This window comes from Erithacus rubecula (genome assembly GCF_903797595.1).
Source record: "Erithacus rubecula genome assembly, chromosome: 6".
NCBI lineage: Eukaryota > Metazoa > Chordata > Aves > Passeriformes > Muscicapidae > Erithacus > Erithacus rubecula.
Window position 1 is genome coordinate 44378226 of NC_136688.1, and position 5595 is coordinate 44383820.

The window sequence follows — 5595 nt, forward strand, 5'->3', positions numbered from 1 at the left end:
CGGGCGCAGGGCGCGCTGGGAGCGGTAGTTCTTCCGCCCGGCGCCAAGATGGCAGCTGGGGCAGGGCGGGTTGGGGTGGGGTCAGTGCTGGCCGGCGGCGTCCTGTGGGCTTTCGCCTACCCTGCGCACTGCGGCTGGAGCAGGGAACCGCTGCGGGAAGAGGCGGGATGCAGCTTCCATAGCCAGCCCTTCCTTCCCGCCGCCCTCATCCCTCATGAGGGGCGGAACACCCGAGCGGTGTCTCCAGAGTCTGGAATGCTCGGCTGAGTAAAGGACGGTGCTGTGGGAGGCCAGGCGGCCTTTCTGACTTTGGCAATCAGTGTATGCCCGGAGACCCGTGTACCCCGGCAGCCTCCTCAGCACCGTCAGTGAGGGCACGGGGAATAAATACATACATACATACATACATACATACATACATACATACATACATACATACATGCATACACACATACATACATACATACATAAATAGCCTCCTGCAGCCGGGCCTTCCTCAGCCCCCTGACCGGGGAGTCACCCAGCGTGTCCGAGGGCATCGCTGAGCCTGCCCTCCCCAAAGGAAATGGAAAAATAATATTTTATGCTTTTACACTTTGTGCTTTCTTGGACCGGATGTTCCGTTTCTCAATTATGTATTGTCTGAAACAGTATTTCCTATTTATTTCCCCCTCACCCCCCCCCCCCCCCCCCCCACCCAGCAGCTCCTGATTCTTGCATTGTGAGGAAAAAATAAGCACTCCATTCACTTTTTCTGTAAAAAATTATACCCTATTAATATACTTCAGTATTCTCCTTCCTGGTCTGAAAAGTTTGCCTTTTTTCTTTGTATGCTAAAACCACTCCATGATAGTCTCCTTGTTTAATTTCTTTAGTTTTCTTAATTCTTACACTAATACAAGTGCATGATCAGAACTTCATGTAATGATTAAGGTGTACAGTGAGTTTAGGAATTATATGGAATTATAATGACTGCTTTGCTTTGTGATCCTTTTCCAATGCCTTCTGTTCATTCTGTTTGGCCTTTGTCTTCTCAGCTCCAGTATCTGCCAAGAGACCATTTGTGACTTTTTACCAGTTTTGAAGAGAGAATTTTAAAATAATTACTTTGCCACATGCTCTTTTTAGCTTTTTTCCTGAGAACAGAAAAATTATGTAATTTTGCAACCTGCAGTTGTCTTTCTGTCTGCCTGGCATAATTTCTCCAGGTAGTTTTAGAACACATGATCAGTATCAACCAAATTTAAAAGGGGGTTACAGGTTATCACATTACTGCAAATCAAATGAAAACAGGTTGGAACTCAGAGCAGGATTTTGAGTGGGAGCAAAACTCCAGTGTGCATGCAGTTCACATTGGGAGACTGACCTAGTGAGAAAGTTGAGTCAGAGCTCTCCTGTTCATGGAATATTTGTTATAAGCATATTTAGATAGTTCCTGAAATCTGTAAATATATTTATTCTGTGTACTTCAGCAATGGGAAAACTATCACCTATCTGCAGAAGAGTAATTATTTCCCTCTTCTCTTTGTGAGACTCAAAGCCCTTTCAAGCTTTTGATGCTTCAGTGCCAGATAAACTAAATAGATTTAATAAAAAAGCATTCAGTTTATTTGCTGAATGTAATTTTTGCACTGTCTCTGAGCTGCTCATAGTGACAGTAGCTAATGGCTTCTCAACAAAGAGAATACAGAAAATGTTCTCTTTGAGAGTAAAGCAAATGACCAAAGACAGTGTTTATAAGAATACTAAGCACAGATTTATGCCATGTCCCTAAAATTTATACCAAATTGTGGCTAAAGAGAAGGATATACTGAGAAGCAGTGTTATTGTTGCCATACATCTGTTAGTGTGACAAAGAAAAAACCCAACCAAACAAGCATATTTAACACTACCACAAAATTGAAAGCAGTATCTTCCACTATCACAACTTAAGTGAAACATGTGAATGTTACTTTTAGATTATTGCACACATAGTTACTATATAACATATTAGAAGTTGGTTCTGCAGTAAAATCTCCTACTTTGACATTTTCTTGTATTATTGAGTGAGCAGTGCCCATTCTGATGAAATGTAGTTTTCTGCAATGTATCCAATGCATTAAATAAATTGGTTGCTTCAATGTAGTTGATCCACACTTTTCCTTTGGATTTACTAAAGAGCCTGACCAAAAGACCTCTAGATGTCTAGAGTAAAGAAAAAACTCAGCAATTTCTTCAGTTCTATCCTAATAAAAGTAAACCATCAAGCCTTTTACATTACAGTCAAAACCACAGTAGCTGCATATAACATAAGCTCCTTGTTAATAAGAAGGAACAAACTAACCAACTAGAGGAAATAACAAGTCCCTTAAGAACACTTTGGTCTGCTATTTAAATTGTTTCTACCTATCTAACATATTAAAATCTGGTATAGTTATTTTTTAAAACTAATCAATTTTAAGGATTTTTCTTCTTTGATAAGGATTTTCTTCTTTGAAAAGCTTTACAACGAGTAATGTACTGAACTGCCTAAACAGATGTGAGTGATTGTTTACAGTGGACTTAGGATTTGAGTTCTTTTGTATGTTTTGACAAAATCCTATCCATTATATTTAGAGGCCAAAAAAAAAAGCTCTCTCATGAGGTCCATAGCATTTTCCTTAATACAATGAAATTGTAGTGGTTATTAGTGAATCTGACATTTGTGAAATGGGTGCCATGTGAAGCAGTAATTCGGATCTCCGTTCTGGCCACAGAGCCAGAGGGACAGCTGGATGCATTCACTGTCCATCTTTGGCTGCCCTGAACAACTCTGATGTGACAGACTGCAGGCTTTTGCTCCACCAGCCTTTTCAAACCTCACCGACGGACTGGGTGCTGCCAGCATCATGTGAGGATGCACTGATGAGAATGCTCATGCAGCTTACTCACTCCTATGGGCTTTCACACGATGCATTCAGCACATTCCAGGAGTGAGAGGAATGGAAAAGGAGAGGGCTATAGCTGTATCTCCCTGCAGCGGGAGCTGTGGAGCACAACAGGATCTCCAATAGCACAGGTTCCTTTTCTGACAGCATGCCAAGTTTCCAGCCTTACTCTACATTTTCCCAGTCCTTTCTTAGGCTTCTTTCACTAAAAATCCTTTTGTCTATGCCAGCACTACACAAACGTATTGAGTTCTACCCGGTAATTTTACCAAGGGCTGATTTTTTTATGGACGCCTACTCAGCATGCAGAGACACAAGAACTGTTTCCAGCTCTGCCAGGTGCAGTGTGTGGCTGCTGGGCTGTAACCTCAGCACCATCGCATGGCCACCCTTGCCAGGAGAACAGCACAGAAGAAATTATCTCCTGCAGGACTGTTGTATGTTTGGGACTTCAGTGGTGCTATTCAAGTCCCTGTAGGTATTTTATTTCCTCTTTCTGCTCTGTTGTCAGGGTGCTGTATAACCAGACTCATATTGCTAGCATCAGGCATGGCATGGTTGGGGCATTCCACAGAGGAAAAGATGTAGAGCTCTCTGTCATCCCACACTGCTGTTGTTTGAGAGAGGCAGCTCAAGAAGATGTATTCTAAGAAAAAGTTCTTCTTAATTGTCTAATGTTGTTTTTCCAATCCTCAAAACTGAAAGATCAAAACCAAACATAGTTTGATACTAAGATAATTTTACATCTGTCATTCAAAAGGGCTTATCTTGTCTTTTAAAAGGGAAATAACTCACATTTAGCAACAAATTTCAATTACTAATGTTCTCTTCAATTTTAATTATCTGTTGTTCTATTACTTTTATAATAAGTATTCTAGGTGATGATTTTGTATAACCCTGCTATTGCATTTAATATATCACATTTTCTCCTCTAAGGACTGACTTTGCAGGTCAGTATGTGTATGCTTCCCAAAGTATTTTATACAGAGATTTTGAAAATTACATTTTAAAAATGCAATTCTACTGCTTTCTTACAATGTAATAAACAATACCAGAATAAAATCTTAGCAGTTTAAATTAATAATAAAATAGGGCTATAAAATTACATGGGAAAGGTGCAAGCACTTTTCCTTCAACAGATAAAATTAAACAGAAAATAAACATATACAAGTTGATTGATGCCTTATTGCTAATATTTTCACAAAGACTGTCAGCCCATCTTTCTAATGGTTTAATAAATCTGGTGGTTTATTTTCTGATCCAAGTCCTATCTATAAAATCTTCACTTATGAAAAGCTTGCTGGGCTATCAAATGCTTGCTGGGTAGATCAGTTATTACAAGCATATTTGTGATGGACATATGTAATAAAGAAAGTGGTTCAGTTCAGATACATATTCTGATACTACACTTCAAAAACCTAAAGGAGTTTATTTTACTTGATTTTTTTCAGGCTTCATGGCAGTGCTGGCCTTGAACCTCAAATTGAACCCATGGTCAGACTGATCCTGCAGGCAAGTTTGAAATATGTATGCACTGTTCTATTATACAAAACAGAAACAGCAACAAAATTAATATGAAAAATCTGTATCAAAGTCATACTCTAGACAAGTCTATGAGGTGTTTAGACATAAACCTCAGACTTGTAGTGTATTTTAAGTTCTGCTGTGTATTCATGTATGCATATGTGAATATAAGTCTGTATTTCTATATAGATTCCAAAAAAATGAGGGTCTTGATATTGTTCTCAGTACATTCAGTGTGAAAAAAGCACAGTAGGAGAGGAAGGAGGTATTTTGCATAGCATTTTGCTTGCTAGAAAGACCTGCTAGCATTTTGTATAAGACTTCTCAGGGCAAAGACTAGAGAATTTTAAGAAATTCAGAACGATCAGAACTTCCTGTACATATTCAGGCCCATACAATTTTATCCAGTTTATTTTTGTCAAGAAAAGAGGTGAGAAATTCTAGTCCTCAAAAAAAACAAACCAAGTCAAACAAACAAAACCCCACATTCACCCTTATTTTTAGCCTATTTTTATATTTTGTATAACCCTGCAGTTCTGCCATCTTCTTCCTAAAATACCACAGAAATAGATCTTCCTGTGAGAAAAATGCACCTGACATACTTCTTTAATTCTCAAATGAAAACAAGTGTTACATGTCATTTTGTCAGAAAACATTCAACTTACTGTATAATTTTCAGCTGACTTTATGGCTTCACTCTGTGGCGACAGGTGAAGATTTCAGTGACTGTAATGAGGTGAGTTTTTTGGTGTCTTGGGATCATAGGATCAGATGTTAATTTGGAGGAGGAGTCATGTTCCCAATGAACCTTTCAAAATGCAGCCAATTAAACAGTATACTTATATAGTCAGTATTTTAAAAATAAATAAGCTACAACAACAGTCAGGATTTTCCATTTTCTATTGCATTTAACAATTCTGCATTTTCCCTGGATTTAATGATTTCTTACATAAAATCCATGCTAATTTCTCATTAGACTTTTCCTCAAAATAAAGTTGATCTTGCCATTTATCCCTAGTCTCTAAACTTTTGTGGACATATGTCTGAAAGGGATGGTCTGAGTCACTGAGTTCAACCATCTCTTCAGAAAACCTCACCACATAAATGTGTTCATATATGCAATTTTGAAATTTGTTGGCCTTTTCTACCCACAACTCCTGCAGAG